This window comes from Nematostella vectensis, chromosome 5 (genome assembly GCF_932526225.1).
Source record: "Nematostella vectensis chromosome 5, jaNemVect1.1, whole genome shotgun sequence".
Taxonomy (NCBI): domain Eukaryota; kingdom Metazoa; phylum Cnidaria; class Anthozoa; order Actiniaria; family Edwardsiidae; genus Nematostella; species Nematostella vectensis.
Window position 1 is genome coordinate 5488532 of NC_064038.1, and position 12829 is coordinate 5501360.

The following is a 12829-nucleotide window of genomic DNA, read 5'->3' on the forward strand; positions in this document are numbered from 1 at the left end:
AATTTCTAAACTTGAATAACAACTCGACTCGATATGAAATGCGTGGGCGAAAGTGGCTGCTTATTACGTAATGCTGACGTAAGAATGACGTCAAATCTTTCCCTACATCTTTATTTTGACAGAAAGACAGCCGGGAGCTTTCTAAAGCATTCAGTCGCTGAGACTTCCGCTCAGGGCTCCTCGTATTTTTGTTTTTGACTCTCAGAGCCTTTTTTGATTGGCTGAAAGATATAATAGCTTTGATAAGGGTATGTTTGTAGCAGAAATCGTAGACAAAAACAAAGCCGTCCTTAAATATGGTTAATGGCCCCAGAGTGTTGGGATGAAAGAAAATAATAAGTTTTGAATACAACACAAGTCTTGGGTCTTATCCTGGGGGATTTAATTAGAATCCTTTTTGTCGTTAATCGTAATCTTCTTTTACAGGAATATTATCCACTAGTAGAGTATCAGAGGCATCATTAAGGAGATGGTAATTGTTTTCTTTGCAGTGTAATTGTTTACATCGTAAAAAGGGGCTAAAGAATCTTTAAAATGAGCATTTTAATGGCCTTTCTGCTAATATATTTATCCGTGGAAAATAAAGGACCAATCGACCAATTGATATCGCGGGGGCGAGGCTAGATTGATCCCCGAATAAAAGCCGAAATTGAAATATACCTCAAATATAAGATCGTAGTTGGATCTTTATTTCTCTAATTGCAAAGGAAGATGGGAGGAAAGTTCGGTGGTGTGATTTCAAGGTAAAATAGATTTGTTATCGAAAATTCTTCTTGGCTTCACTGTATCAAACAAACTGCATTATGGGTTATGTGACTGTCATCCTTTTTTGTCGAATTTTTCGCCTAGATGTTGTGGTCAGACCTGTTTCCATGACAGATTTTAAGGTAAGGTGTAATTTCAAATCGCAATTGATCGTTCGCCCGTGCTTTTTAATGGCAGTAATTGCCATCGGAAGTTGGCTCCATCATCAATCTAGCGATATATGTGGACAAATTTATTTTTGTGATGTTTTTAAAATACAAATAAATGTAGAAGTGGCGTGACGGAGTTTGGACATAACTTTCCACCCTTGTCTGAATTTAAGTTTTTAGGCTTGACATCGGGTTTTTGCAAAACCTGAATAATTCTGAAAAAAACGACTCAGGGGTGTAAAACAAGTGTTCCAAAGTGGACACAATAAAGTATAAGACATATGTTTTTGGAAGAAGTTTTATTGAAGACTCCGTGACCTAATTGATATTCAAAAACGAAGTTCAAAGCACATGATGAATAAACAATGCGCTGAGTTAAGTGGGCTCCCTGTGTTTTTTGTAGCCAAATCCGACAATAAACGTCCCGTGCAAATACTGCAAAGGCATAAGAAAAATCCCTTTTTATCCTTTAGGGGGTAGCCAGATTTTTATCAGAGAACTCACCCCCCCCCCCCCCCCCCTCCCCCTTCCCCCGGTTTATCGGGAACGGGATTTTTAAATAATTTAAGAACTTTTACCAAACAGGGATCATATCTTCCGGAAGAATTCATTGTGTTGTAAAGTTTTGTTCAGGTAAGACAGAGGCCCTCGGATGATTAACTTGAACATATATATATATATATATATATATATATATATATATATATATATATATATAAAGTAGATAAATAACAGAGTTAACGGGGGGACTTTGGCTTTTCATAGAAACGCTTCGCGTAGATAAACAATTGGCGAAAGTTAACCTACATCGGGCGTGTTTCGCGTAGATAAACAATTGGCGAAAGTTAACCTACATCGGGCGTGTTTCGCGTAGATAAACAATTGGCAAAAGTTAACCTACATCGGGCATGTTTTGCGTAGATAAACAATTGGCGAAAGTTAATCTACGTCGGGCCTGTTTCGCGTAGATAAACAATTGGCGAAAGTTAACCTACGTCGGGCGTGTTTCGCGTAGATAAACAATTGGCAAAAGTTAACCTACGTCGGGCCTGTTTCGCGTAGATAAACAATTGGCAAAAGTTAATCTACGTCGGGCGTGTTTCGCGTAGATAAACAATTGGCGAAAGTTAACCTACATCGGGCGTGTTTCACGTAGATAAACAATTGGCGAAAGTTAACCTACATCGGGCGTGTTTCGCGTAGATAAACCTTTGGCAAAAGTTAACCTACGTCGGGCCTGTTTCGCGTAGATAAACAATTGGCGAAAGTTAACCTACATCGGGCGTGTTTTGCGTAGATAAACCTTTGGCAAAAGTTAACCTACGTCGGGCCTGTTTCGCGTAGATAAACAATTGGCAAAAGTTAATCTACATCGGGCGTGTTTCGCGTAGATAAACAATTGGCGAAAGTTAACCTACGTCGGGCGTGTTTCGCGTAGATAAACAATTGGCAAAAGTTAATCTACGTCGGGCGTGTTTCGCGTAGATAAACAATTGGCGAAAGTTAACCTACGTCGGGCGTGTTTCGCGTAGATAAACAATTGGCGAAAGTTAACCTACGTCGGGCGTGTTTCGCGTAGATAAACAATTGGCGAAAGTTAACCTACGTCGGGCGTGTTTCGCGTAGATAAACAATTGGCGAAAGTTAATCTACATCGGGCGTGCTTCGCGTAGATAAACAATTGGCGAAAGTTAACCTACATCGGGCGTGTTTCACGTAGATAAACAATTGGCGAAAGTTAACCTACGTCGGGCGTGTTTCGCGTAGATAAACAATTGGCGAAAGTTAACCTACGTCGGGCGTGTTTCACGTAGATAAACTTTTGGCGAAAGTTAATCTACGTCGGGCGTGTTTCGCGTAGATAAACAATTGGCGAAAGTTAACCTACATCGGGCGTGTTTCGCGTAGATAAACAATTGGCGAAAGTTAACCTACGTCGGGCGTGTTTCGCGTTGATAAACAATTGGCGAAAGTTAACCTACGTCGGGCGTGTTTCGCGTAGATAAACAATTGGCAAAAGTTAATCTACATCGGGCGTGTTTCGCGTAGATAAACCTTTGGCAAAAGTTAACCTACGTCGGGCCTGTTTCGCGTAGATAAACAATTGGCGAAAGTTAACCTACATCGGGCGTGTTTTGCGTAGATAAACCTTTGGCAAAAGTTAACCTACGTCGGGCCTGTTTCGCGTAGATAAACAATTGGCAAAAGTTAATCTACATCGGGCGTGTTTCGCGTAGATAAACAATTGGCGAAAGTTAATCTACATCGGGCGTGTTTCGCGTAGATAAACAATTGGCGAAAGTTAATCTACGTCGGGCGTGTTTCACGTAGATAAACAATTGGCGAAAGTTAACCTACGTCGGGCGTGTTTCGCGTAGATAAACAATTGGCGAAAGTTAACCTACGTCGGGCGTGTTTCGCGTAGATAAACAATTGGCGAAAGTTAACCTACATCGGGCGTGCTTCGCGTAGATAAACAATTGGCGAAAGTTAACCTACATCGGGCGTGTTTCACGTAGATAAACAATTGGCGAAAGTTAACCTACGTCGGGCGTGTTTCGCGTAGATAAACAATTGGCGAAAGTTAACCTACGTCGGGCGTGTTTCACGTAGATAAACTTTTGGCGAAAGTTAATCTACGTCGGGCGTGTTTCGCGTAGATAAACAATTGGCGAAAGTTAACCTACATCGGGCGTGTTTCGCGTAGATAAACAATTGGCGAAAGTTAACCTACGTCGGGCGTGTTTCGCGTAGATAAACAATTGGCGAAAGTTAACCTACGTCGGGCGTGTTTCGCGTAGATAAACAATTGGCAAAAGTTAACCTACATCGGGCGTGTTTTGCGTAGATAAACAATTGGCAAAAGTTAACCTACATCGGGCGTGTTTCGCGTAGATAAACAATTGGCGAAAGTTAACCTACGTCGGGCGTGTTTCGCGTAGATAAACAATTGGCGAAAGTTAATCTACGTCGGGCGTGTTTCGCGTAGATAAACAATTGGCGAAAGTTAACCTACGTCGGGCGTGTTTCGCGTAGATAAACAATTGGCGAAAGTTAACCTACGTCGGGCGTGTTTCGCGTAGATAAACAATTGGCGAAAGTTAACCTACATCGGGCGTGTTTCGCGTAGATAAACAATTGGCAAAAGTTAACCTACGTCGGGCGTGTTTCGCGTAGATAAACAATTGGCGAAAGTTAATCTACATCGGGCGTGTTTCGCGTAGATAAACAATTGGCGAAAGTTAACCTACATCGGGCGTGTTTTGCGTAGATAAACAATTGGCAAAAGTTAACCTACGTCGGGCGTGTTTCGCGTAGATAAACCTTTGGCAAAAGTTAACCTACGTCGGGCCTGTTTCGCGTAGATAAACAATTGGCGAAAGTTAATCTACATCGGGCGTGTTTCGCGTAGATAAACAATTGGCGAAAGTTAACCTACATCGGGCGTGTTTTGCGTAGATAAACAATTGGCAAAAGTTAACCTACGTCGGGCGTGTTTCGCGTAGATAAACAATTGGCGAAAGTTAACCTACGTCGGGCGTGTTTCGCGTAGAAAAAAAACACACACAAACACACAAACAACATGTGGGAACCTTGCAATTAGACCCCCGTCTGAAGTATACCGAGCATTCGAAGGATGAAGCGCGGAAAAGATTACTGCGGGTGGCTAAAGGTCGGCCATGCAAACACGTGTGCCCAGAGGTGCATGGGCACCTACTACAAGGTGCACCTCCAAAGGCTCCGTAAGGGCAGACCCCTCCCCGTGCCGTGCAGGATCTGCGGCATAGGGACGCAGTCGGAGACGCGGTTGTGTCGCCCCTGCGGAGCGAATCGTGTAGGGCAGAGGATGCGCGGCACCGAGAGGCGCGCTCGGGAACGGTTCGCACTCGTCCTGTCTGATATCGTAGCCCGCGATGCGGGCAATTAGAGACTGGGTGGCACAAGGCATACCCAAACATAGTCGCTTACATAGAGGAGATTCTCAATAGCATGCCCGACAAAGAGGCGCCCGCCGTACTGGCAGGGCTGGTCAAGAACATCCTGGACGAGGGCATCCCCGAGGGTGTCAAACAAGCTGCTTAAGCCGCTCGTACCGGCAGCACCTTCGGTGCGGGCGCGGCCAGAGAAAGTCTGGCGCGAGTTCGACCCTTTGCTGCCGGAACGGCGGCAAAAGGGCCCAGAGGGCTTAGACCCCGAGAAGTACTATTCTCTCTTTGTCGGCGGCGCTCATCTTCTGTTCCCAATCGTGGATGCCACTATTCGGTACCAAGACACAAGCGCCGGTTTTGGAGATACCGGATCTTGGTGGAGCAGGTGTCATTGCTCTAAAGCCGGTTATGCGGGGGCCTGATATTAATGACGATGGTTCAGTGTGGTGGGTCTCGCACGAGCGAGGATCTCTGCGGCAAACGCAGTGCTGCCACCGGTGCTTGAGATGGTAGACCCTGACCGGCGTTACAGACTCTTTACGGTCGTTTGTAAGGCCCCCGCAGAGCCATTGGCGCCAATCACAGAGGAGGAAGGGCGCTCGGAGGACATAATTGGTGGGTCATTAGTCAAAAGAGGAGACCAAATCGCAGTCGGCGCCCTGGAAGGCATCGATGCGGGTATTTGGGAGAAAGGACGAGAGTACCTCATCTACGTGAGATACGAGCTTCGCCCTTTACCTGAGCAAAATGGTGAGCCTGGGCCAATGTTTGAGCGAGAGGGGGGTGACACCTTCACTAACTGTGTTGTGAGTTATGTTGCCGACTTCTTGAGGAATCGCGGCACCTCGCGCTCCCTCGGTCTAACCAAGACACGAGGCAAGATCCTCGAGCGATTTGACAAGAAGCTGGCCACTACGGGATGCACCAAAGAAGACCTCTTTGAGATGGAAAAGAAGCTCGAGGTAAAGCTAGTAGCCGTGGACGCCCTGGGTAACGTTCTGTGGGACTCGGGGAAGTATAAGACTAAGGCAAGGGTCACTATCCCTTGCCACAATAACCACGCCTGGGCGGAGCTTCCGACCGAACCACCTGCGATCACGAGCGTCCACGGCCTAGACTTCGAGGCTGAGGGGGAGCTTCGTTCGCTATGTCAGGAGAAGGTTCTAACCAGTGCCGCCAGAAAAACGCGAGGCAAAAGTGCGAGAGGTGCTCATTCGCTTTATAAACAGGGAGATCCCCAGAAGCACGAAGATCTGGCTGTGCGGGCGCGTTATAGTCACGCACGAAACTGTACCGATCGGGACAGGACAGAGCGGCTATCGACAGGGCGTTTACAGACGAGACAGGACGTGATCCTCAATGGATTCCTGATGATCACCCAGCCTACCAAGAGTACACCGAAGCTACGCACTCGATGGGCGGCGCAATAGGGTATCGCTTCAAGAAGTGGACCCAAAGAGAGAACATCAGGCCAACGCCTCTTAAATACAGGGACGTCTGGCGAGCGGCGCAGGTTGAGTCCAAAGTGTGGAATAGCAAGGAAAACTTAGGGGCGCAGCCTCATGCGCACATCGACATGCGTGCGGCGTACCTAGGATGCGAGGACAGTGTCTTCGGCGGCGCCTCGGACGCCATTGATGTGGTACGGAAATACGGCTTCCCTACGAACGTGTATCGTATCGCGGATGTTGTGGGACGGCCGTTGAGCGAGGTTCTTCAACTAACCGGGGTCATTCAGCTGACCGAGTAGGAGTTCTTTGAGGCCTGCCACCCCTACACTTCAGGGAGGGTAGGGCAGCACTTGGAAGAAAACGAGGGCTGGATCACCACTCCAGAGCTCAAGGACCTGTTAGACTCGGGTGACCTCGCCATGGCCACGGCGAGGGAGGTGTAGCGTCGGAAAAAAGGACTCCATCAGGTTCCCCCATTCCATCGCGAGTAGCGAAGACTCGCAGTATCCTGAGGGTCGAGATCTCGCTGTCCGTTTCGTAGGCAAGTGCGCTCGCCTTGGCGACGAGTCCTCGATCGTAGTTCGCGACCGTGAAGAAGCCGCGTATCTGACAAACCTCCTTGCGGGCACCGACCACTTAACTTCGAGAATGCCGACGGGGCTCATCTGATCCAATACAAAGACGGTGTCCGACGCTCACAATGGTACCATATCAGGGCCTTCGTCTTGGCGTACACAAACATAGCGTTGCGACGCATGTTGAGGCGGATTCCTCGCGAAGACGTCCTCCGGGTGTGCACAGATGCCATATACGCAAAGGCGGTGCCCAGTGGTGTAAAGCTCGTGGAGCAAAATCCGAGGTATGGAGAGTGGCGCCACAAGAAGCCTGGGTACGAGTGGCGACCCGAAGCGGCTTGGGGTCCGATGAAGTCGGGGAGCTTGTCCAAGGAGCCAAGCACTGCGCCGAGTCTGCCGTGCGATCTAGTGGCCGCAACCTCTGCAAAGATGTATCTAGCCGGCCAAGGAGGATCGGGGAAGACCGAGTGGGCGGTGAACATGTTCCGCGGCCGCAATGGTGTGGTGCTCACTCCCGAGAACGACCTCGCCCACGACCATCGCAATAACCCGCGCCTCGCGGTGAAGGCTCAAACCTACCACCACTACCTCTGCATACCAGCGGAGAAGCCGATAGAGGAGTGGAGACCTTCCGAGCTGGGGCACAAACTCGACCGTCTCGCAGAAGTAATCATCATTGACGAGTGCTGTAAGGTACAGACTAAAGTGCTACGCGCCATCCTAGAGTATCTCGCCACGCGGCCGTGTCAGGTAGTGTGTTGTGCCGACTATGGGCAGGTCCCGCCCTGGGGGGATAAAGAGGGGGCTCACGATATGCTCGAGGAGTGGGCACAAGAGAACATCCGCTGGTTCGACTCCGACTACCGCTGCCTGTGTGAAGACTGCGGAAAGCCGTACAGTACATGCGACGGCCTGCCCTCCTCCAGGCTCCACGACATAAAGGACCGGGTTTGGTGTCGGCCAGATTCCCAACAGCTTGAGGTGTTTCGAGAGGAGTGGGATGGGGTAGCGTTCGACGCGGCGATCGAGCAAGCCCACCCAAGCGATATGTGGGTGTGCTCGACCAACAAGATGGGGGCTCTTGTTCAGCAGCGATTGATAGAGCACCACAGGAAAAACTACCCCCGATTGCCAGCAACCATCCGCTTTGACCCCGGCCCTAGCGTCGCGCATCATTATCGCAAGCAAGGGCGTCCAGTGCCCGTGCCAGGCAAAAGGGGTGAGAAGGTCGACGCATACAAAGGCACGGTAGTCGAGGTTCTTCTCGACGCGGTCCTTAACGGGCTTCCCCTCGAGTGGAAATACGCGGCCGGGGAACCGTCCACCGGGTGCAGGGCTAGACTATCCAGACTCCAAGACGTCTGTTTATCATAGACCACAGTTTAAAGGGCTGGAACACGAATGCTGTATACACCGGCATCTCCCGCGTGCGGCACGCCGACCAGATAGTCCGCGTAATTCCCCCCGATAACACCCCCGGTGCCTTGGCTCCCACAGAACTGCAGGCTACGCCCAGTGAAGAGCTCATTACAGCGCGAATCAAGCGATACGCTGTAGACGACAGGCAAAAGGGTCGCACAAAGTACACGGGATCGCACCACGTTCTAACGGTAGACCACTGTGGCACTCAGCTTCTGCTTCAGGGGTACACCAAGAGCCATCCCCAATGCTTCAGTATCGACCGGCTGGACGACAGTCAGGTTCACTACAAGTGGAATGTCAGACTCACGTGCCTTCGACGCAATAGAAGGCACAAGCGCTGATCACGCAACGCGCAACTGCGAACGCGTGAAGCCGTGCTTAGAGTACGCCGTGTAATACAACACTGGCTGTCCGGGCTCCATAACCCTCTTTAGTATTGGGTATGCCTTACTTGTCCACCACGGGTCCGTCGCTCGCCGTCGGCCCTTGTCCTGGAGGTCTTCCTCGTTTACGGCGATGTACACCTCCGTTCCGACCTCTAAGGGGGGCTTTTCGGCTTTGAGAGGCACGCGCCTCAGCTTTATGGCGTCTTTAGGCGCAAAGCCAGTCATGCGAGTCTTCGTTGCGTTTATGTCCGAGATGACGATTGGCAAAGCGGTAACCCACTCGCGGTTTGTTTCGCCGGATGCAAGCTCCTTCGAGTACTGCGTAAGAAATAGGCGCTGTGGCAGCCAGCGATGGAAAGACTCGGCGAAAGCTTGGCTCCTGTGGCGCCCTGGCTCAGCTCGTCGGACCTCCACCCCGTGGTCTGTTAGGAGCTTTGTGGTAGCACCCTTGAACTCCGTGCCGTCGTCATGGACTTTAGGCCATGTGAGAGGTCCCTCTGCATAGATGTCAGCGAGTTCGCGGGAGACGACGGCCGCGCTCTTAGTCCTCAGTGGGAGGGCGGCTTTATATCGTGAAGCCACGTCAACGACAGTCAGGGCATACTTGTACCCGCGGTCGGTTGGCAAGAATAGCAGATCCGACTGGTGGATACGGTTTGGTATCTGCTCCGAGAAATGGGCGTAGGTAGTCGGAGGAGGGGGTGTCTGTGTGTAGCCCCCGACAGGCTGCGAGCTTACCCACTTGCGCACTCGGTCTATGGAGGCTTGGGAAGTTTGGCATGCAGAGCGGTCACTCCCTGGAAGCCACCTCTGGCGTAGTATATAGGACGAAGGAACGCATCGAGTTCTTCGTCGGACATGCGCTTCGCCGCCATTATGTGCAACAGGTGTGTCAGCCTCCAACAGGCGGTTGCCGTCTGCTCGATCTTTCTGAGGTCGGTAGGCCCTGGTTGGCGAATCTCTTAACGCACTCCCTGTCTGTGTGTGCGCGCGCACAAAACAACTCGAGGCTTCGGTTAGCAGTGACTAGCTTGCTAGTCACCAAAGCTACGACACCTTTGGTGTCATCCACCCATCGACGACACCTTCAGTGTCACTCTCTTAGCAGCTGCTGCTATATATACACACACAAGTGTGCGTGCATAGCACTCCACAACCGGTCTGTATACGTATACGCGCAGTATGGAAAAGGGCCGCCATGATGCAGCAAAGCTGCATCACAGCAAGCGGCTAGCTGCGTAGCCGATGGCGAGAGCGCCGGCGCCAATGTACGCCAACTCGGCGTTTTTCTGCGTTTTGCTGGGGATGTAGTAGTCGGACAGCTCAGGAGCCCGCATCGACTCCAGGGATTGTTTTGGCCGGGTCTGGTTCTAGAGTTTGAGCGCGTAGTCAGTGTCGGTGAAGTTTTGCTTTGCGAGGGCCCCTCTCTCGCGACTTTGCGCTTGCCAATCGAGGATTTTTTGTCGCCGCTGTTGGTAGCGTCCATAGTCTCGTTGGTATTTCTCGAGGGCCTTGTCGTGCCTCTCCTTCTCAGCTAAGGCAGAGGGCTCTCATCGTTCGACAGGAACTTTGCGAGGTAGTTGCCACCAACGAATGCAGTCGCGTTTAGGACGGCGCCACCAACCAAAATTGCGATGGAGGCCATTGAGTAGTGTGTGAGTGTACGTTTCACGTGCGCACACTGTGTACGTGAACACGAGTTCACGTACATGAACACGAATCTAATACATGGCCTACACATGTAGTAGTGTGCCACAGTACACTACTACATGGGCAGGATCTTCTGGTCCTCAAGGTAACCCTTCAAAGCGACAGCACCTGCAACGGCGGCAGTCATTTTTGCGTAGTTCATGGGGTTCGCGGAGAGGTCTTCGCCCAAGACCTTGCGCCCAACCCAGCTGATACCGGCGACGAGGCCGGTTATGACTGCGGCGCCGGTGATGGTCTTTGTAATCTTGCTTTGCTGCGCCGTCGACATTGCGATGCACGGACGTGCGGATATGGGTGGGGCTCTCGTGTTTAAATGTCTGCTTACTCCATGGCTAACAGTCGAGATTTGCATTGTCCGGGTGCAAGCGGTCGATCCTTGATCTGCTGTGCGGCCGCCAGCGGCGGCCTTGCGGGCGGAGCCACGTAGTCGGCCACTACAAGTGGATCGGTAGCTCGCTGTTTAACAGCTGGTGTACGAGTGAACGCGGCAGCTAGCTCCCGCCTACGTGTGTAGAGGCCGATCAATGACACTAAAGGACCAGCGACCCCGATAACCGAGCTAGCCGACCAAGCGGAGTTGCTTTCCGGGACTGGTATGTGTGCCGAAGGCATCTTCGGCATGATAGCCCTCGCGTCCCTGCGACTCGCTAGCGACCGGCGACTCAACGTGTTGCACGACACGAAGTGTCTCTTTTTTTCTTCGTTCTGTTAACACATTGACCCCTCAACCGGCCCGTACCGGCTTTGGGAAGTACCAACAACCCAAAAAATTCATAAATTCAAAATAAACACAACAAGATGAAGATACTCAGGCATCAGTCTAAGGGATAAATGGTCTTGCAGATATGCATCCAACCAAGGTGTTGGCATCTACTCTGAAGCCAAATAATAGCACAGGTTCTTTGACAAATCTCAAATCGAACAAGGAGAGAAAAGCAGAATCACCCCTCTCAATAAAACGCTCAAAATACCACACAAGGGAGAGAGATCAGCAAACACAGCTCAAGACACAAACAGACACCTTTATTCTGATCCTCCAGGTACATTTCCTTGGCCTCAAAACACAATGTCCATCCCTTGAAGGATTGTACAACCACGAAAATATCTTTACGTATTGCAAAGCATTCTGGGAGATCCAGGGGAAAATTCACGAGGGGAGGGCCAGTCAAATGGTTTTTTAAAAGTCTTTTCACCCCGAAGCCAAACGAATCAATTCAAGGTCATACAGACCCAGAATAGCAGTGTAAACAATTTTTGAATCAATTTGGTTTCAGAAAAGACAGCATTTAAGAGAGCTGTGGTGATTCATTAGAAAATTATTTTCTCATCCGGGCAAAGCCAAACAAGAAAAAATCATCATGAATCCACCTTTGCTTGCAAAGATCCATAAGCAAAGCACTCAATTATGCCCCAAAAGACTTCATGATGTCCTGAGACACTCTCCTAATATGCTCATAGCTGTATTTTTCATGAAAAATACAAGCAACTATCAACTTGTGCTGGCTTCAGCACAACGACGAGGGATTAAAAGTGGGGACCGCAAAGCACTGTTGGAAAGCTTGGATACCGCTGACTAGGTGCAGCTGTGTTTGACTTTGACGGGCTGTATAAAATTTAGAATAAGGGGGGGAGGTATCTGTTTTCAGTCTGTTTTTTGTAAATTCAGCTCCAAAAAAGCCAGGAGTCAATGGGTTAAGTCGGTTCCACTTTGCCAAGCGCCTTCCAGCTTCGACTCGTCCAGGGTGTTTAGGTCGGGTCGCGGGTGGCTTGGGGCTCGTGATTCTCTCCACTAACGCCGAAGGCGTACGTGCAGGTCCACGAGCAGTTTGTTGATGATGCTCATCATCAGCAGCTGTTTGTCAGGTCCCGCGGACCCGTAGGGTCGCTGGGCACTAGTACTTCCTTGAGGTTCCTCCATTTGTGATGCAACTACTTGGTTGCTGAAGAAGTGGCAAGCCTTCAAATGAGCGTCTACTCTGGGATGGCAGACTCGCGAGTGTGCGTGCACACTGGTGAGTCCGCGACTGCTACCTCGTGTTGGCACCGCGTGTCAGCGCCGTTGGTGTTCACATGACGTGCTACGTGTAACGCCCCGACGGCTAAAGCCATCAAACGACCGCAGCGTAGATGCAGGCTTCCGCACAATGTGCGGAGCTCGTTGTTGATGATGTAGTCGGACACTAGGTCATTGTGAAGATCGACCACACTGTCTATCGGCAGCGTCATGCCTACTAGCTTGGTCGTAAGCTTCAGAAAGCTGCCAGAGCGTCTGTAGTCCGGCTGGCTAGAGTGGTCTCGTACCGCTTCTCGTACTTCCTCACCTCCTCGGCGCTCATGCGTTTGACGTCGTCGTGAGTCAGGGCCTTGCCTACAATTTCTCTCGACTTCCCCGAGGCTACGAGAATCGCGAGTTTCTCCCTCGAGTCTGCTATCTCAGTTTGC

At 50.4% G+C, this 12829-nt stretch overlaps 1 long non-coding RNA gene across 1 annotated transcript; it reads left to right on the forward strand.

Moving 5' to 3' along the window:
- Window positions 1-103: 103 nt before the first annotated feature.
- Window positions 104-1622, forward strand: LOC116616010. The gene is made up of 3 exons (XR_004295127.2): window positions 104-743; window positions 850-887; window positions 1500-1622. It is a non-coding gene; the product is annotated as an uncharacterized LOC116616010 (long non-coding RNA).
- Window positions 1623-12829: the final 11207 nt, after the last annotated feature.